General features: G+C 40.3%; 1 protein-coding gene across 8 annotated transcripts in view; it reads left to right on the forward strand.

The window, feature by feature from the left end:
• The window catches only part of ABCG2 (ATP binding cassette subfamily G member 2 (Junior blood group)), a 132,061-nt gene that overhangs the window by 26,247 nt on the left and 84,114 nt on the right, over nt 1-21,700 (forward strand). For 3 of the 8 annotated variants that reach the window (XM_042251082.2, XM_042251079.2, XM_042251081.2), the window contains one exon: nt 6,974-7,070. The gene's annotated coding sequence lies outside the window, so the exon portion shown is untranslated. 8 annotated transcript variants of the gene reach the window in all.

Below are 21,700 nucleotides of genomic sequence, written 5' to 3' on the forward strand. Positions count from 1 at the left end.
CATATTATCACTTCACTTTGGGTTGCTTTTATCTTATCCCCTCAACTAAATCATTGCATTTATTAGTATTTACTGTGTTTCCTGCTGTGCTCTGTTTAGTCACTCAGTCATGTCTGACTCTTTGCAACCCCATGGACTCTAGCACTGTCAGGCATGATGCTCTAGTGGAGACTCCTGCCACACCCTTCATCACCCAGTGGGGAAATCTGTCAAAGGTTTTTAAGTATATTAGAAGGATAATTTTTATTAACTTATCCTGGGTCTTTAACACCATGGAGTTACCAGCTATTACATAAGTCCAGTTGGACTCCCTTACCTACTGGTGCTTTTATAAAAGTTGTATTTTAATATCACCATTAGCAGCAGATTCTGTAAGTGAAGTGGTATAATGTGGTTAACTAGTAAGTGGTACAAACAAGGCTGGATCCTAGGCTCCTTTTTAACTGAAATCTAAGTGACATGAAACTGTGGTTGATTTGAACAAATGCCCTTCTTCCACTGAGACTAGGACAAGCAGCCTGCTATGGGCTGATGAGATACACTAAATATGAACTGTTTTGATCCCCTCAAGGGACTTTGTGGGGGGGTGCTGAAAGGCCTTTACAAAAGTTTACTTGAGTTTTAGAAATTAATATTTGGTGATCAAAGCTGTAAATTCAAACCTCTAGTTTTCCTTAAGTCTATAAATTCCATTTACCAATGCTATTGCTCTAAGTCTAGCAGATTTTATTATTTACTTCTAATAGATCTTTCAATGGTGTTTGGTCTATATAAGCTTAGTTAATTTAACACTCCCAAATACTTTGTATGTGGAGTAAAAATATTCAATTTCCCTAGTGTGTCAGGAGACCCCTAGACTACCGTCACCTTCAGATTCACTGGAAGGATTTACAGAATTCAATGTATAGGTCTACTCATAGCTAAGACTTATTATAGGAACATAGTAAAGATACACAGATAGTAAGGGAAAGACAAAGGCAGAGTTTGGAGGACAGCATCTATAAGCTCTCTTATGCTTTTCCTCTCACACAAGGGGTCACACAGTACATGCTGTTCCCCCAGCAATAGAAACTCTGCAACATATGTGCAGTATTTTTTAAATGTTAATTTTATTTTGGACTATAGTTGATTTACAATGTTTTGTTCATTTTACGTGTATGACAAAATGATTCAGTTATTCATATGCATATAATCCATTCATTTTCAGATTTTTTCCCAGGTAGGTTATTTCAGAGTACTGAGTAGAGTTCCCCATGCTGTGCAGTAGGTCCTTGTTCTGGTGTGCAGTATTTTGGCCTGAGGAAACCACTAGAACTAGAGCCCAAGGTTTTTCTTGGGAGCTGAGTATGTAGGCATTCATGCTCTGTCTAGCGTGCACCAGAATTCCAGACTCCCAGAAGGTGAGCAGGCATTCTGCATAAACCATATTGCTTGCACAAACAGCTTAGGCAAAGTGAACCATCCTTATCAATTAACTGTTGCATGGGAATACTCTGTGACTTAACTTCCAAATCCCAACCAAGGGCCAATCTTGAGAGCAGGCCTTTCTAAGGATAGCAGACTCAGACCTGCTGTATTACTTCTATTTTCTAATTTAACAAACTAAGTTTTCCCAATTGCTCAAATAATGCATATGAAGCAAATAATTGAAATTATAAATATGATAAACTGTAGTTCTTTTAAATATCCTATTATTTTCTACAAACTTAGTAGGATTTCAACTTTAAATCAAAAGCCTAAATCACTTATTTAATTACACACTTGAAATTGGACTGATAAGATTGATCTTATACTCGAATGGGTCAAATTCTATTAAATAATGTAAATATATAAAATTTCTTTTTTATGTATAAACAAAACATGAAAATTGTTTAATATCAAAGTATTAACATGGATCTGATTATCTTAAACATTTCTGTGATTACTCCCAATCCTTCCTAGAATGAAAGATGTTTTAACACTAAGGAAACTATGTCACCCTTAACACTAAGCTGATAAGGTAGCCTGACCTGGAACTGGAGATTTCTGCAGAGGTTGACTTCTTGCCCTGACCACGAATCGTAGTTGATTGGGTAACTTTAAAATGAGTTATTATCATGTTCCTGCATTTAGGTTATATATTAGCTAATTCTTCTGATTGTTGACTGAAGTCTACAATTTACCCTAGGTTAAGCACTGACTGGAAAAGGCTTTTTAAAAAAAGACTTGTGGGAGAGAGAGACCTTAATGTAATTGTTATTTTGGTTTAAATTTAAAGCTTTTTGAACTTAATGGAATTCTTCATTCTTTCATATTGTTGCTATCTTTTAAGACAACACTCTTTTAGAATATGTATTAGAATACTGTGAGAGTCAGTTCCTAGGAAGGTTGATAAGAAGTCTGGGGTCCCCCAGGAGGGGAAAAGGGTCTGGGGCTCTCAAGGAGAAAAGGGCAAATTTTTTTTTTTCTATATGTCTTAGTCAATGTAACAATGTATCCTGCTCAAAGACATATTTCTCCTAAACAAGAACCTTCTGATTAATCTTGTTATCTTAAAATGTATATTATGGGAGTGGGTCTGGTAAGATCTTTACAACCTTGAAACATTCTTTTGATTTATTGAAAAAGTATATAACTCCCTTTTCTAAGACTAGCAAGTGAGGCACTCTCCATCCCCCTTCTGATGTCTGTGTCAGAAGCTTTCTCTGTCACTTTTTCACTTTAATAAAACTCTGCTACATGGAAGCTCTTGAGTGATCAATACCGGTCCCTGATCTTGAAGCTAAATCATCTTCGGAGATCATGAATTTGTCATCATTCACCATAAGCTATCAATACTGGATATGTGTTATGGTTTTACCTATGTAGTCACAACTTTCAAAGTAATTTTTCCCTAATTTTTTAATACACTAAAAAAAAAGAAAGCAGTTGTAGGTTCACAGCAAAATTGAATGGAAGATAGACAGATTTTCCGTATATCCTCTGCTCACTACCCCAAACGTACTCTCCTCCATTATCAATATCCCCCACCAGAGTGGTTCATTTGTTCCAATCAGTGAACCTGCACTGACTCATAATCTCCCCAAGTCCATCGTTTACATTAGCGTTTACTCTTAGTGGTATACATTTTATGTGTCCATGGACTCTGACACATGCAGCCATCACTGTAGGGTCACACAGAAAGGTTGTCCTGCCCTAAAAATCCTCTGTGCTCCACATTCTTCCCTGTCTCACCACACTTGGCAACCACTGACTTTTTACTGTCCGCATACTTTTACCTTTCCCTGAATGTCATGTAGTTGGAATCATACAGTATATAGCCTTTACGTAGTGGCTTCTTTGACTTAGTAATATGCATTGAAGTTTCCTCCTCATCTTTTCATGGTTTGATAGCTCCTTTCTTTTTGACGCTGAATAATATTTCATTGTCTGGTTGTACCACAGTTTATTTATCCATTCACCAATTGAAGGGTATCTTGGTTGCTTCCAGGTTTTGACAATTATGACTATAGCCGCTCTAATCATCTGTGTTCAAGTTTTGGTGAGGACTTAACTTTTCAGCTCATTTGGGTAAATACTGAGGAATGTGATTGCTAGATCTGGTGGTAAGGGTATGCTTAATTTTATAAGAAACTGTGACAGTCTTCCAAAGTGGCTGTATCAATTTGAATTTCCACCAGCAATGAATGAAAGTTCCTGTACAGCATTTGATATTGTTTTAGAGTTTGACTTTTTTTTGGCCACTTGATGTGGGCAGGATCTTAGTTCTCTGACCAGGGATTGAAACCAGTCCCCTGGCAGTGAAAGAGCTGAGTCCCAACCACTGGACTGTTAGAGAACGTGCTGGAGTTTGGCCTTTTTAATAGGTGTGTAGCGGTATCTCCTTCTTGTTTTAATTTGCAATTCCATAATGACATGACGTGGAACATCTCTTCATATGCTTATTTGCCGCCTGTGTATATATCTTCTTTGCTGAAGTGTTTGTTCAGGTGTTTGGTCCATTTTTTTAAATGTGGTTTGTTCTCTTTCTTGTTGTTGTTGTTGTTTACTAGCTAAGTCATCTCCGACTCTTTCGCAACTCCATGGACTATAGCCCGCCAGGCTCCTCTGTCCATGGGATTTCCCAGGCAAGAATACTGGAGTGGGTTGCCATGACCTTCTTCAGGGAATCTTCCTGACTCAGGGATCGAACCTGCGTCTCCTGCATTACAAGTTTGTTCTCTTAGTATTGAGTTTTAAGAGTTCTTTAGTAAGATGCTCTTTTCCTATGGCCTCCTTCAAGATTTTTTTTCTCTGTCTTTGATTTTCTGCACTTTGAAAATAACATGCCCAGGTGTAGTTTACTTGACATTTATTCTCCTTGGTATTCTCTGAGCTTCTTGTGGTTTGTGATATTATGGACTGAATGTTTGTATCTCCCCAAAATTCATATGTTGAAATCCTAACCCATTTGTGATGGTATTAAGAGGTGGAGATTTTGAGAAGTAATTAGGTCATGAGGGTGGAGCTTTCATGAACAAGATTAGTACTTTTATAAAAAGAACTATAAGTACTTGCTGTCACTCTCTTTACCGTCTGCCATGGGAGAATACAGCAAGAAATTGTCCACCTACAAACCAGGACACCAGGTCTCATTGGAACAGAATCTGCCAGTACCTTGATCTTGTACTTCTCAGCCTCCAGAACTGTGAAAAATAAATGTTGTTTAAGTCATCTAGTCCGTAGTATCTTGTTATGGCAGCCCAGGCTGACTAAGACATGTGGTTTGGTTTCTGATCTTAATAGGGCGAAATTCTAAGTCTTCATTGCTTTAAATATTGCTTCTTTTCCTTTCCCTCTTCTTTTGATATTCCCATTATGTGTGTGTTACTATCTTTATAGTTCTGCTACAGTTCTTGGTTATTCTAGACCCTTAATTTTTTTAGTCTTTTCTCTTTGCTTTAGTTTCTGTTGACATAGCCTCAGGCTCAGAGATTCTTCTTCAGTTGTGTCAGTCTACTAATAAACCCATGAGAGGCACTCTTTATTTCTATTATAGTGTTTTTGTTTTCTAACACTTCTTTTTGACTCTTAGAATTTCTATCTTTGTTTATATTGCACATTGGTTCTTGCATGTTGTCGACTTTTTTTTCCATTAGGGTCCTTAGCATATTAATCATAGTTGTTTTAAATTCGTGGTCGAATAATTCCAACATCCCTGCCATATCTGAGTCTGGTTCTGATGCCTTCTCTGTCTCTTAAACTTTTTTTTTTTTTGCCTTTTTGTATGCCTTGAAATTTCTTGCTGAAAGCCAGGCATTTACTGGGTAAGAGGAACTCTGATAGATAGGTCTTAAGTGATGTGGTGGTAAGAAAATGGAGAGGAGAAGCTTTCTGTAGTCCTGTGATTAAGTCTCAGTTGTTTAATGAACCTGTACCCTGGGCTATGAACTTTGTAAGTACTTCTCAGTTTCTCTCCAGGGCCCCAAATATGGATAAGACATGATGGCTGGAGAGAGCTAGATGGGGTTCAGTCAGTCAGTCAGTCAGTTCAGTGGCTCAGTTGTGTCCGACTCTTTGAGACCCCATGAATCGCAGCGCGCCAGGCCTCCCTGTCCATCACCAGCTCCCGGAGTTCACCCAGACTCAACGTCCTTCGAGTCAGTGATGCCATCCAGCCATCTCATCCTCTGTCGTCCCCTTCTCCTCCTGCCCCCAATCCCTCCCAGCATCAGAGTCTTTTCCAATGAGTCAACTCTTCGCATCAGGTGGCCAAAGTACTGGAGTTTCAGCTTTAGCATCATTCCTACCAAAGAAACCCCAGGGCTGATCTCCTTCAGAATGGACTGGTTGGATCTCCTTGCAGTCCAAGGGACTCTCAAGAGTCTTCTCCAACACCACAGTTCGGTGTTCAGCCTTCTTCACAGTCCAACTCTCACATCCATACATGACTACTGGAAAAACCATAGCCTTGACTAGATGGACCTTTGTTAGGTAGTTCCTTTTCCCCAGAGCAGTTAGACACTGGTGAAATAATTTCGGTTGAGGGCAAGCTTTGTTAAGAACTGAATGCTCCGGTGTATTTCAAAATGGTTACTTTTCCTGCAAGCCCAAGGGGCTTTTTCTCTGATCTTTTCTTTGGGAACCTGGGGGAACTCCAGGAGGTAAAACACACAAGAGAGGGGACCCTTTAGAATTTTTAACTCACAGACTTACCCACTCTGAGTCTCTGACAATTCATCAATTATGTCCAGGTTCTCCTACCCTAGCACTGCTTCTCACAGAGGTTTTGTTTGTGGATTTCTACTCTAAGTTGTGATTTTCTCTATCCATCCAATTTTAGGGGAACCTTTGCCCCATGTGCTCACTTCTCTGACAGATCTAAGAAAAATTACTGATTTTTAAAATTTGTTGTTAGGAAAGAGTGATGTCTTACAAGGTCTTTTTGGATCTGACTGAAAATTGGGAGTCTGCTTGAATGATTTTAAATGCCAATTTCTGTCCTCAACAGTGATGGCAAACACATTTTTTTCAATGTGTTTCTATATCTGAATTGGTCACCAAATGATTAATTGATGCTCAAGCAGCAATAATTAGTATTTGGTAATACTGGGGAAGGGGAAATTTCTTGAGTTCTTTTAACTGGTCTAATAACTGAATTGACACAAGACAGATTAACAAGAGAATAAAACAATTTAATTTGTATGCATGAAGGTCTCTTGAAATGGGACCCCCTGAAGCAAATGAAGCAGGCTGTTGATATATCATATTAAGACCAAGAAATAACCATTTGCAAAGATTTAACAAAACAACTGGGTTTATGCTTGGGGTATCAGATTAATGAAGAAATAGCAAAGTTTACATAGCTTTCTTAGCCTCGAATTCCCCAACTCTCTTGACAAGACTGCTTTCTATTCTCCTGGTACAGGGAGGGAAATTTCATGGGGAGAATCATTTCCCACTGAAGGGAGAAAGAGGAGGGTCTGAGGTTTTTTAAAATATTTTTTCCCACCAGCTGTTTTTCATGGAACTTCAATTCAGTGTAATCATCATGGCATTGAGGCATATTCTGTGGTAGCCTGCCCTGGACCCCAATACTAAACTGTACTGAGGTAAGAACGGCTTAGTTAAGATGCTGGCTTCACTTTGCGGGCTCAAAAAATTGGATCTTTTCACTGTGTACTTGTCCTAGGTTGGAACTCATAGTTGCTGATTCATGACAGTTAAACTCAAGAAGCTGAGGTGATCAGCTTGAATCAGAAAGATAATTAATTGATTTTCTTAAGGGACATTCCTTCCTATGACAGAAGTACTCAGGTCACCTATGCAGTCACTTCTGGGTATGAGAGTAAAGACAAATGTATACACTTGAGAGATGTTTCATCCAAGTAATGGAAAATGCTTGCGTCAGCTGTCTCAACATATGACAGAGGAAAACATCTTTAGGAGCTAGGTGTTTCATGTTGCTCTGCTCTAATGTTGAAACGTAGTTAAATATTCTCACACTCTAATAATTGTCAGTGTTCTTGCCTGTAGAATCCCAGGGACGGGGAGCCTGGTGGCCTGCCGTCTATGGGGTCGCACAGAGTCAGACACTACTGAAGCGACTTAGCAGTAGCAGCAGCAGTGATGATAAAAACATGGCTTATCATTTATCATCAGTTCAGTTCAGTTGTTCAGTCGTGTCAGACTCTTTGCGACCCCATGAATTGCAGCACGCCAGGCCTCCCTGTCCATCACCAACTCCCGGAGTTCACCCAGACTCGTGTGCATTGAGTCGGTGATGCCATCCAACCATCCCATCCTCTGTTGTCCCTTTCTCCTCCTGCCCCCAATCCCTCCCAGGGTTTGGGAGAAGACCCTGATGGGTCTTTCCCAATGAGTCAACTCTTCTCATGAGGTGGCCAAAGTATTGGTGTTTCAGCCTCAGCATCAGTCCTTCCAATGAACACCCAGGACTGGTCTCCCTTAGGATGGACTGGTTGGATCTCTTTGCAATCCAAGGGACTCTCAAGAGTCTTCTCCAGCACCACAGTTCAAAAGCATCAATTCTTCGGCACTCAGCTTTCTTCACAGTCCAACTCTCACATCCATACATGACCACTGGAAAAACCATAGCCTTGACTAGATGGACTTTTGTTGGCAAAGTAATATCTCTGCTTTTGAATATGCTATCTAGGTTGGTCATAACTTTTCTTCCAAGGAGTAAGCATCTTTTAAATTCATGGCTGCAGTCACCATCTGCAGTGATTTTGGAGCCCAGAAAAATAAAGTCAGCCACTGTTTCCCCTGTTTCCCCATCTATTTGCCATGAAATGATGGGACTGGATGCCATGATCTTAGTTTTCTGAATGTTGAGCTTTTAGCCAAGTTTTTCACTCTCCTCTTTCACTTTCATCAAGAGGCTTTTTAGTTCCTCTTCACTTTCTGCCATAAGGGTGGTGTCATCTGCATATCTGAGGTTATTGGTATTTCTCCCGGCAATCATAGAAGGTGATAAATCATAGAAGATGTGATTTATTATTTATCACAGAACATGATTCTTCTATGCCAGAAAATTAGCTAAAAACTTCATCCTCACAAAATCTTCAGAGATAAAGATGATTACACTTTGGTAAATTAGGAAGGTTAGATGATTTATTCAGGCTCATCCACAAAATTAATAAAATCCAGAGACAGGATTTGAACATAGTACTCTCTGAGCCCTCCATACACTATCTTAGACCAGTTTTAATTTCTATGTATTAATAGAACAAACCCTTGTGTTAACACATTAGTTTTCTGACAGGTTTCTCTAAAACTAGTTATCAGTGGTCTGCTTTAGCTTTGGCAAGTTAATAAAGGTGACAGTGTGAGGCTTTCCATGAAATTGTGTAACCTAGTATGAAAATTAATAAGTGAAACCTCACTAAAATGAGGTTTTTCCAGTAGTCATGTATGGTTGCAAGAGTTGGAATATAAAGGAAGCTGAGTGCCTAAGAATTGATGCTTTCAAACTGTGGTGTTGGAGGAGACTCTTGAGAGTCCCTTGGACTGCAAGGAGATCCAACCTGTCCATCCTAAAGGAGATCAGTGCTGAATATTCATTGGAAGGACTGATGCTGAAGCTGAAACTTCAATACTTTGGCCACCTGATGCAAAGAGCTGACTCACTGGAAAAGACCCTGATGCTGGGAAAGATTGAAGGTGGGAGGAGAAGGGGACGACAGAGGATGAGATGGTTGGATGGCATCACCAACTCAATGGACATGAGTAAACTCCAGGAGTTGGTGATGGACAGGGAAGCCTGGCGTGCTGCAGTCCATGGGGTCGCAAAGAGTCGGACACGACTGAGTGATTGAACTGACTGACACTAAAATGAAGCTGGGAGGCCAGAAGGGGGAGCTTTCATGCAGGACAACTCCACATCAATTACAGGAAGAAATGCCAGTGACTGACCCAAACGAGTCATCAACAAAGACTCATCATTTATAGTCTCCAAAAGGAAAAAGAATACATAGCATCTCCAGGAAAAGATGTGTATCATGCCTCCCAGAAGAAATCTACTTCCTAGCAACTCAGTCAGTGAGAAACCATCATCACCCTGAACTCTCGCTTTTCTCCAGAGAACTTTGATTCAAAACAACCTCTTGCAACATCCCCTCTTTTCTCCATGTTTCTTTTTTAAAGTAATGTTTCTTTCCTTTGTTCATTGGGCTTGCCTATGGTTTCTGCCATGACTTGTTTGTTCCAAATTGTAATTCTCTGCTACACCCAGATAAACTCCCCCCCCCCTTTTTTTTTTTTTTTTGCCAGGAAAGTAGTTTGTTTTTAAAATAGAGCATATTGTAATAAATGGGCTTCCCTTGTGGTTCAGTGGTAAAGAATCCACCTGCAATGAAGGAGACAAGGAGGCGCCAGTTCAACCCCTGGGTCGGGAAGATCCCTGGAGGAAGGCATGGCAACCCACTCCAGTATTCTCTCCTGGAGAATCCCATGGACAGAGGAGCCTGGTGGGCTACAGTCCACAGAGTCGCAAAGAGTCGGACATGACTGAAGTGACTGAGCACAGCACACATAAAAATATGAGCATACTGTAATAAATAGTTATGTACCTACCATGAGGATTTTTGTGCATTAATATATGTCTATTTTCTACAAAGAAATTCTTTAAAAATATAAATCAAACAAGTCACTTTTCTTCTGGAAACCGTCCACTGGTTTTCTACATTTAAATAGAAGCTCAAAGACCCAGTGAGCCACTGGGCCCTACACCATCTGCCTCCCCATCAGCCGTCACCCTGTCTCCTAACATTCCCCTTCCCATTCCAGATGCCCTAGCCTGTTTACCTCGCTGGTCCATGGAGATGCCAAGCAGTTCCAGTCTGAGAGCTTTGGGCCTACTGCTCCCTCTGTAGCCCCATTCTGATCTCAGTGTGCTCTTTTGACGTCAGTTGTATGACTGTGGTATACAAGAGTTGGTATATTGTCTCATTCATCTTACAATTTTATGATTTTCTCTGATTATGTAGACGTTTATCTCTCATGTTCAAACAGTCCAGAGGTAAGCATTCCAGAGACAGTATAACAATTCCCTGGTTTCAAGAACTCACATTCCTTCTATCTTTTTGCTTTGCTATCTGTGGTTTCTGTTCTGAGTCATCTCACTGTCCAAGATAGTGATAGCTATTAGCAATGCCAGTCCTGTTTGAATTCTAGCCCAGAGGAAAGAGGAAGCAGGAAAGAGCATTCTAGGTTTCTAAGAAATATTGGGTAAAGGAGAAAATGGAAACCTGAGTTTTAAATTTTTTAATGTTTTTTGAAGTTAAAACTTTGATGTCAGAAAAAAACAAAACAAAACCCAAAACTTTGCTGTCTAAGTAAAATCCCATCTACCTTCACGGGAGCCTCAGAGGACAATAATAAAATGTTCTTTTAAACTGAACTTATTTCTAATCACCATACTAGTAAAACTGTAGTTAAGCTTGATCTTTTTGCATCACCTGTGACCCAGGAGAGTTTAGATCCTTTTTGTTTGTTTTAGCAATAGAAACATTTTTAAAAATTAAAAATGGATGTACAACTCCAATATTTTAAAAATGTATTTTTCAATGTTAAAATTTATATATTTACTTATTAGGAAGTTAGTAAAAGCAGTATTTTTGATGAGCACAGAAATGTTGTGTAAAGTAATTTTTTATAGTTGTAGGAAGTCTGAAATAAAGTTATTTCTAAATTTGGTTGTATAGTATTGAGAAAAATCTGATTCAGAGACTAGTAGTCAGAAATAGCTTCAGGTTTTGAAGTTTTGTTCATCTTACAATTTTATGATTTTCTGTGATTAAACAGAGATGAAAAGAGAAGATTTATTCTGAGATACATATAAAAATGACACGAGTTAACACATAGGCTTCCAGTGTGGTAGATAGTACATGAGAAGGCACAGGAAGTGTGTTTTTATACAATTTCTTAAGTGTCTTAAATGAATAGATAAATACATATATATGTTTTCAAACTGTGATGCTAGAGAAGACACTTGAGAGTCCCTTGAACTGCAAGGAGATCAAAACCAGTCGATCCTAAAGGAAATAAACCCTGAATATTAATTGGAAGGACTGATGCTGAAGCTGAAACTCCAATACTTTGGCCATCTGAGGTGAAGAGCTGACTCATTGGAAAAGATTCTGTTGCTGAAAAGATTGAAGGCAGGAGGAGAAGGGGCGACAGAGGATGAGACGGTTAGATAGCATCACCGACCCAATGGACATGAGTTTGAGCAAACTGTGGGAGATAGTGGAGGAGAGAGGCACCTGGGGTCACAGAGTCGGTAACTTAGTGACTGAACAACAACATATATATATACAAAAAAATATATAATATATATGTAATATATATAAAAATAAATATATAAAATGAACGTGTCGTTGATTGGCTTTCAGTTCAGTTCAGTTGCTCAGTCGTGTCCGACTCTTTGCGACCCCATGAATCGCAGCACGCCAGGCCTCCCTGTCCATCACCATCTCCTGGAGTTCACTTAGACTCAATGTCCATTGAGTTGGTGATGCCATCCAGCCATCTCATCCTCTGTCGTCCCCTTCTCCTCCTGCCCTCAATCCCTCCCAGCATCAGAGTCTTTTCCAATGAGTCAACTCTTCACATCAGGTGGCCAAAGTACTGGAGTTTCAGCTTTAGCATCATTCCTTCCAAAGAAATCCCAGGGCTGATCTCCTTCAGAATGGACTGGTTGGATCTCCTTGCAGTCCAAGAGACTCTCAAGAGTCTTCTCCAACACCACAGTTCAAAAGCATCAATTCTTTGGCGCTCAGCAATCTAATCACACTAGGACCACAGCTTTGTCTAACTCAGTGAAACTAAACCATGCCCTGTGGGGCCCCCCAAGACGGGCGGGTCTTGGTGGAGAGATCTGACAGAATGTGGTCCACTGGAGAAGGGAATGGCAAACCACTTCAGTATGCTTGCCTTGAGAACCCCATGAACAGTATGATTGGCTTTAAACTGCTCTAAAACTGCTTTATTGACATTTGGATATCACACATTTTAATGGTACAATTCAATGAACTTTCATAAATTTATAGAGTTGTATAACCATTACTGATCTAATTTTAGAACTTTTCTATTACCTCAAAAAGCTTGCAACAAACTTATGCTTTCTGGTGCCAGTTGTACCCTCTCTGCTTCCACCCCCTCTTTACCTGAGAGGAGTAGATGGTCTGAAAGCTGGTGTCTTAATGCCTGTGTAAAAATATCCATGATCTGTGTTCCTGTAAACAGTGTCTGAACATAGCTGTAGAACTTGTAGTCAAAGATAAAAATTAGAAGTGACTTTGTCATTGAGAGGCCTGTGACCTTATTCATTGTAAGTACTGTGTAATAATGCATAACTGGTACTGAACTGTGTTATATGTTGAACTGGAATGCTCATATGGTATCAGAGGACAGTTCTGATGTCCAGAGTTTTCACTGCATCATGCTGGTTTTTTGTTTTTGTTTTGGCTGTGCTGGGTCTTTATTGCTGCAAGGGCTTTCCTCAAGTTGTGGCAAGCAGGGGCTACTTTCTAGCTGCAGTGTGTGGCCTTCTCATTGCGGTGGCTTTTCCTGTTGCGGAGCATAGGCTCTAGGCCCATGGGCTTCAGTCCTTGTGGCACATGAGCTGTACAGCGCAGGCTCGGCAGCTGTGGTGCACGGGCATAGCTGCCCCATGGTATGTGGGATCTTCCCGGACCAGGGGTAGAACCCATGTCTCCTGCATCGGCAGATTCTTTGCCACTGAGCCACCAGGGAAGCCCAGTGCTTTCTTGTTGATTGGCAAGTTGCAGATGACATTCTCTGTGGCTTTGGTTGCCTGCCAGAAGGAGGACTTACAATTCCCAACAAAACTGAAGGCATGGTTGCTAGATAGGATACTTGACATTAAGTAGGTTCACTATACGCAGTGTGTAATCAAAGAACTGCTATCTTTCACAAACTGTCATCTTTGTTTCTGAGAGAACACTTGCAGTTTCTACAAAACTGTAAAAGTTGGCCTCAGTAAAAGTTATTTGTCTCTCAGTAAAAGTCGTAACACTATACAGGAATTTCCCCCACCTGCTTTTGACAGATTGACTCCATGGAATTTAAAACTTCCTTTTGTTCTGGAGTTGATAAGGTGACAATGCTCTTTTGAAACAGATACAAGTGAGATGTAGCAGGTGGACTAAGCAGGTGTGAAACAGGCCCTGGGGTAGGGTAACTGACCTTATTGATAAAGTGGTGACGAAGGACAGTCAGTTACATCATAATGTACTAAGGTATGTTACAGAAGGAAACGTGATACAAAGGACGGGCTTGGGCAAAAGCCCATGAAACTATAAAGACTTCTTCCTTGACTAGCAAATGAGGTCACCCTGCCAGTTGTGCGGGCAAGACAGGAGTGGAGCTCACGCGGTTCTCTGGCTGACCCTGCTGCTGAAACAGCAACCGCAGAGCAACTAAGCCCACTCACCACAACTACTGAGCCTGTGCCCTTGAGCCCAGGCACCACAACTACTGCACCTAGAGAGTAGCCCCTGCTCCTTCTGTAGCACCGGTCGGTGATGATCCCCTTAGTTGGTTGTTGTCAGCTTCCATGCTCTTCATCTTCAAGCTCTCATCTCCTTTGCAAATCTTCTTAAACTACCTCTGCCCTGTGCATTCCTTAGGAGTTCCTGGGCCAAATGCCTTCTTGGTGTTGCAAATTATCTTCTCTGCTTTACGACCCATTTTGAACTTGAATAAGAAAATTGCTTGAATTTACTTTTTGTCTAACATCTTTTCCCTAGTCCAAAATAAATGTAAAATAAACAGCAAGTAATAAACCATTAGCAAAAAACATAAAGTGAGAAATGTGTATTAAAACGACGTATAACATAACCACACTTATTTAAGAATGTATTCCAATTTCAAACAGCAAATTTCAACAGTGCAAAACCACAGTTACTTTTGCACCAACCTAAGCATATTAAAAAGCAGAGACATTACTTTGCCAACAAAAGTCCGTCTAGTCAAGGATATGGTTTTTCCAGTGGTCATGTATGAATGTGAGAGTTGGACTGTGAAGAAAGCTGAGCACTGAAGAATTGATGCTTTTGAACTGCATTGTTGGAGAAGACTCTTGAGAGTCCCTTGGACTGCCAGGAGATCCAACCAGTCCATCCTAAAGGAGATCAGTCCTGGGTGTTCATTGGAAGGACTGATGCTAAAGCTGAAACTCCAGTACTTTGGCCACCTCATGCGAAGAGTTGACTCATTGGAAAAGACTCTGATGCTGGGAGGGATTGGGGGCAGGAGGAGAAGGGGACGACAGAGGATGAGATGGCTGGATGGCATCACCAACTCGATGGACATGAGTTTGAGTAAACTCTGGAAGTTGACGATGGACAGGGAGGCCTGGCGTGCTGCCAGGGCAAATCATGGAGTCATTGTGATTCATGGGGTCGCAAAGAGTCGGACACGACTGAGCGACTGAATTGAACTGAATGGTGTTGAGTTGTAAGGATTCTTTATATATTTTGAATACAAATTGCTCCTCTACTCCATACATTTTTTAAAAGGCATAGGTAATGTTTGTGTTTAATTTCATTTATAGAATTAAACCAAAATGCATAAATATTATTTATGGTGTGTGTGTGGGGGAATCATTGAGGATTAACAACCCCAATCATAGAGGTTGTTATGAGATATACGGTTTGCAAATATTTTCTCTCAGTCTGTGACTCATCTGTTCTCTCTTTTTTTTTTTCTTGGTGGCCAAAGTATTGGAGTTTCAGCTTCATCAGTCCTACCCATGAACACCCAGGACTGCTCTCCTTTAGGATGGACTGGTTGGATCTCCTTGCAGACCAAGGGACTCTCAAGAGTTTGTCCAATACCACAGTTCAAAAGCATCAATTCTTCGGTGCTCAGCTTTCTTTATAGTCCAATTCTCACATCCATAGATGACCATGGAAAAACCATAGCCTTGACTAGACAGACCTTTGTTGACAAAGTAATGTCTCTGCTTTCGTATATGCTGTCTAGGTTGGTCATAACTTTCCTTCCAAGCAGTAAGCGTCTTTTAATTTCATGGTTGCAATCACCATCTGCAGTGATTTTGGAGTCCACAAAAACAAAGTCAGCCATTGTTTCCCCTGTTACCCCATCTATTTGCCATGAAGTGATGGGACTGGATACCATGATCTTAGTTTTCTGAATGTTGAGCTTTAAGCCAACTTTTTCACTCTGCTCTTTCACTTTTATCAAGAAGCTCTTTAGTTCCTCACTTTCTGCCATAAGGGTGGTGTCATCTGAAACTCCAATACTTTGGCTACCTGATGCGAAGAACTGACTCATTTGAAAAGACCCTGGTGCTGGGAAAGACTGAGGGCAGGAGGAAAGGGGGACAACAGAGAATGAGATGGTTGGATGGCATCACCGATTCAATGGACATGGGTTTGAGTGGACTCCGGGAGTTGGTGATGGACAAGGAGGCCTGATGTGCTACAATTTCATGGGGTTGCAGAGTCAGACACTACTGAGCAACTGACCTGAACTGACTGAATTGAATGACTAAAATGGTTTAAAAACAATATTTAAATAAAAAGTTTGTGAAGTCCTAAAGCTTCTTCTTGGTATTCTAGGATTATTAGACCATAATTTCCAACGTATTGCTAGGAGTGTTTGAGTGGCATTTAAACTCAGCAAGCTGAGTATCTCATTTTCAGCAGAATCATGGACTGATGGAGTTGAAAAGGACCTAAAACTTTAGCAGAATTAACACTTCTAATTCTGTAAATAAACTCCTACATGTTTGAATGAGTTAATTGCAATGCTGTATGAAAGGTTTTATGGAGCACTGGAGGCACAGCCAGATTTGAGGACAAACAAAAACACCAGGAGTCATAAGTTCCGTTAAGGCAGGAGTACAAAAAAATCAATGTTTCCTGATAAGACTAGGGATTTATTTGCTGGCTCATGATAAAAAACAGTTTAAGCATCAAAGAAGAGTAAGGAAGAAGTCTAAACTCTGTAGAAGCCAGGCTTTAAAAATAGCCTCAATGACTGTTGTAAATACTAACAAAGAAATAAAACTCATGCTGATAAGGGAATTGTATCGTGTTCAGTATTTTAGGGTTAACTTTGTACATTTACCTCAGACTACACCATGCCTCGTTTGCATTTGTGATTTATGTATATTTCTTTTTGTTTACCTCTTTAAACTTATTCATTCATTTAACAATGAATTTATTGAGTACCTATTTAAAGCTAGAAACTAGCCTGAAAAATTAATTCTCACTCTTATAAAGAAAATACATAAGTAGCAGTTATAAAATTATGGAGTAAGTACTTTAACATATTTTATAAGTAGGTGTGTTTTTGAGTATAAAAATACCATGAAACAAAAGGTTGTTTTTTTGGAAAGATCAATAAAGCTTTAAGGAATATTAACTAAGGAAAAACAGAAATCACTAAAATCAGAAGTGAAAGTGGGATTATTACTATAAATTTTATAGAAATAAAAATAGTATAAAAGGATACTATGAAAAATTGTTTGTCAACAAATTGGGTAACCTAGGTAAGGTGGACACATTGCTAGAAAAATACAATCTGCCAAAACCAACTCATGAAGAAATAGAAAATCTGAACAGACCTATAACTATGAAGGAGATTGAATCAGTAATTAAAAACCACTCGAACAAAGAAAAGCAATGGACAAAATGGCTTGACAGGTAGATTCTACCTAATATTTAAATAACTAACTCTTCCAAAAAAATTTAATCTTCCTAATTCATCTGTGAGATCAACAGCCCCTTGATACAAAAGCCACACAGAGACACTCTAAAGAAAACTAAACCACTATCCCTTGTGAATATAGATGCAAAAGTCCTCAATACTCGCAAATTGAATTGAGCATCATATTAAATGGATTATATGCCATGACCAGGTAGGATTTAGCCCTGGAATATGAGGATGGTTCAACATAGGGAAATCAATGTAATGCACCATATTAACATAATGAAGGGAAGAAATTACATGATCATCTTAATTGATGCAGAAAAAGCATTTGACAAAATTCAGTACCTTTCATGATTGAAAAAAAAAAAAGAAACCTCAAACTAGAAGCAGAAGGATACTTCCTTAACCTAAGGGCCATATGTGAAAAGCCCATAGCTAACATTTTACTCAATGGTGAAAGACAAAGCCTTTTCTCTAAAATTAGGAATGAGACAAAGATGCCTCCTTTTGTCACTTCTATTCAACAAAGGCTTCCCAAGTGGCTCCATGATAAAGAATCCACCGGCCAAGCAGGAGACGTGGGTTCAATTCCTGGGTCCAATCCCTGGGTTGGGAAGATCCCCTGGAGAAGGAAATGGTGACCCACTCCAATGTTCTTGCCTGAAGAATCCCAGGGACAGCAGAGCCTGGTGGGCTGCCGTCTATGGGGTGGCACAGAATCGGACACGACTGAAGCGACTTAGCAATAGCAGCAGCAGCAGCCAGTCTTTTTGCCTGGGAAATCCCATGAAAAGATGTGAATTTTTTTTTTCACTCATTTTTTAAAACTTCTGAACTGTTTGAATCACTTGAAATGAGACACATATTTCTTATATTAAAAAAGAATTTTTAAATAAATGAAGTTCCCAAAGGGTCAGTCAGTTGAACTTTCTATGTTAAGGATAGTTGTCAAAAAAGATACCCCGCTAGATGAAGTTTTTTCTTCCAACTCTGAAAATATGCTATTAACATCATACAAATCTTTTTCCAGTCTTGCAGTGGTTTCAAGTGAGTACATCCCCCCGCCCCTCTCCCAGACGATGTTTAGAAATGAATGGCACCCCACTCCAGTACTCTTGCCTGGAAAATCCCATGGATGGAGGAGCCTGGTAGGCTGCAGTCCATGGGGTCGCCAAGAGTTGGACACAACTGAGCGACTTCACTTTCACTTTTTACTTTCATACATTGGAGAAGGAAATGGCAGCCCACTCCAGTGTTCTTGCCTGGAGAATCCCAGGGATGGGGGAGCCTGGTGGGCTGCCGTCTATGGGGTCGCACAGAGTCGGACAGGACTGAAGTGACTTAGCAGTAGCAGTACCCTTTTTGGTGGTCATAATGTCTGAGGGTTGCTATTGGCATGTAGTTGTCATAGGCCAAGGAGGGAAAGCGTACTGTAAAGTAAGCAATAGAGTCATATTGAAGAAATCATTGCCAAATCTATTCTTAGAATGATTTTTTCCTATGCTTCTTTCCAAAGTTTTATAGTTTTAGCTCTCAAGTTTAGTTCTTTTATCCACCTTATTAGTTTTCTGTCTGTGGTGTAAAGAAAGTTTCCATATTCATTCTTTTGCACATAGATTTAGTTTTCTCAACACCGTTTTTTAAAATTGAAATATAATTGGTACACAATATTATTTAGTTTTAGGTGTACTATCTAGTGACTTGACATTTGCATATATTATGAAATGATTGCCATGACAAGTCTAATAACCGTCTCTCATTCAAAATTATTACAATATTGTTAACCATATATACCGTATATTACATCCCCATGGCTTATTTATTTTATAACCTGGTATTTGTACCTCTTAATCTCCTCCATCTATTTCTTCCCCCACCCTCCATTCTGGCAACCACCCTTTGTTCTCTGAGTCTATGAGTCTGTTTTCAGTTTTGTGTTTGTTTTTTAGATTACACATATGCATGAGAGTATACAGTATTTGTCTTTCTCCATCTGATTTATTTCACTTAGCGTAACACTCTATAGACCCACTCATGTTGTTGCAAATGGCAAGATTATTTTCATGACTGTGCAGTTTTCCACTTAATACATATACCACATCTTCTCTATCCATTCATCTTTTGATGGACACTTAGGTTGCTTCCATATTGTGGCAATTGTAAATATTACTGCTGTGAACATTGGAGTTCATGCATTTTTTTGAATTGTTTTTGGTTTTCTTTGAGGGGAGGGGTGAGTATATACCCAGGAGTGGAATTATTGGGTCATAAAATCGTTCTATTTTTAGTTTTTTGATAAACCTTTGTACTGTTTTCCGCAGAAGCTGCACCAATTTACATTCCCACCAACAATGTGCAAAGCAAAGCTTCCCTTTTCTCCACATTGGGTGATAATTTTTATCTTTCAATATTTTAAATACATCACTCCACCTTCTCTTGCTCTGTAGAGTTTCTGCTGAGAAATCTGCAGATAGCTTAATGGGGGTATCTTTGTAGGTTACTATCTTTTGTCCCCTGTGTGTGTGTTAGTCACTTGGTCGTGTCCGACTCTGCAACCCCATGGACAGTAGCCACCAGTTTCCTCTGTCCATGGAATTCTCTAGGCAGAATATGGGAGTGGGTTGCCATTCACATTTCCAGGGGATCTTCCTGACCCCAGGGATTGAATCCAGGTCTCCTGCATTGCAGGCAGATTCTTCACCAACTGAGCCACAACGGAATAGCTATCTTTAAAATTCTTTCTTTATTATTAAATTCTGTCTTGGAGAAGATTCTTTTGCATCAAGATAATTAGGTATTCTGTTAACTTGGTAAACTTGTATATCCAGTTCCCTCCCCAGCTTTAGGACGTTCTCAGCTGCTATTTCTTTAAATAAGCTTTCTGCTCCATTTTCTCCCTCTTCTCCTGGGATACCCATTTTCTCTATGTTGCCTTCTCTAATGAAGTTGGATAGAGTTTGTTCAGTTTCTTAAGATCTTGGCTCTTTCTCCTCTTCTGCCTAAATCACTTCTAGATTTCTATCTTTGAGCTCACTAATTTTCTCTTCTTTGTGGGAAATGGAATTTCCCAATACTTCTAATGCATTCTCCATCCCATTTTCTGAGTTCTTTAGCTCCGCAGCTTGTTAGGTCCCTTTTTAAAGTTTTGGTCTCTTTGATAAAGTATTAGTTCATTCCTTCCTTTTATTCCTAAGCTCACTAAACTGCCTTCTGAGCTTTCTCATGCCTGTTGAGTTTTTCACGATGGCTATTTTTAATTCTTTGTCGTTTAGATCACAATCTTCCTTGACTTCAAGTTTGGTCATTTTCTTTTTGTGATACTGTGTGACTGGGTTTTTTCACAGTGTTTGATGAGTTGTTTCTCTGCTGGTGCATTTGAAGTAGCAAACCCCTTTCTAATTTAGATGAAGTTTTGTTTACTTGGGCTTCCCTGGTGGCTCAGAGGTTAAAAGCATCTGCCTGCAATGCGGGAGACCTGGGTTCGATCCCTGGGAAGATCCCCTGGAGAAGGAAATGACAACCCACTCCAGTATTCTTGCCTGGAGAATCCCCTGGACAGAGGAGCCTGATGGGCTACAGTCCATGGGGTCCCAAAGAGTTGGACATGACTAAGCAACTTTGCTTTGTTTACTTAGAGTCTAACAATTCAACAGATTGGTAATTAGAGGTCTTCTGTTTTTTAGTAGATATAGCACAAGTTTTCGGTTTTTCTTGCTGCGGTGCCTCGGACAATATTTGAGAACTGACACTTTCCACCCTCCACTGCCTTTGCCAGAGGTGTCACAGGTGCCCTCCGTGGTCCCTGCTTGTGCCTCTGGGCTCATTGGTGCTCTGCTGATGTTGGCACCATTGCTGTCACTGTCATTGCTGCCAGGGGCACTGGGATGGTGGGTGCCCCACTGTGTCTGGGGTCACCTGGTTAGCCTCAGCATGAGGGGTGGGTGGGAGAAGCTGGGGTCAGACAGGTGCCTCCACCACCGCTGGGGCTGTCAGGTTTGTAGGCACCACCATGGGCAGGGGGATGAGGATCACGGGCACCACCATGGCTTGAGGGACCGGAGTCATGGGCCCTGCTACTACTGCTGCCTGGTCTGCCATGACCAGGAAGCCATATGTGCTGCCTGCACAGCTGCTGCCTGGCTCTCTGGGACTGCAGGCTCAGCCATTTCAGAGGAGAAGCTGGGGTTGTAGGCACTGCCGCCACTGTTATCCTAGTTCCACCTCCTGTATGTGTTCCAAACCACCCACCTTCAGATTTACAGATGTGTGGGTCTCTCCAGCATCCTGGTAGTTTGAGCAGAGGCAAGTTATGGATGTCTTACTAGTTGGAAAGTGAGGGGGAGAAATAAAGCATCTTACACTGCCATGATGCTGATGTAACTCTCCAGCAATTTTTGAAATCAGAAAGTGTGAGAACTCCACTTTGTTCTTCATTTTCAAGATTACTTTGGGTATTTGGGGTCCCTTGAGATTCATGTGAATTTTAGGATGAGTTTTTCTATTTCTGCAAAAA

This window comes from Ovis aries, chromosome 6 (assembly GCF_016772045.2).
Source record: "Ovis aries strain OAR_USU_Benz2616 breed Rambouillet chromosome 6, ARS-UI_Ramb_v3.0, whole genome shotgun sequence".
Classification (NCBI taxonomy): Eukaryota; Metazoa; Chordata; class Mammalia; order Artiodactyla; family Bovidae; genus Ovis; species Ovis aries.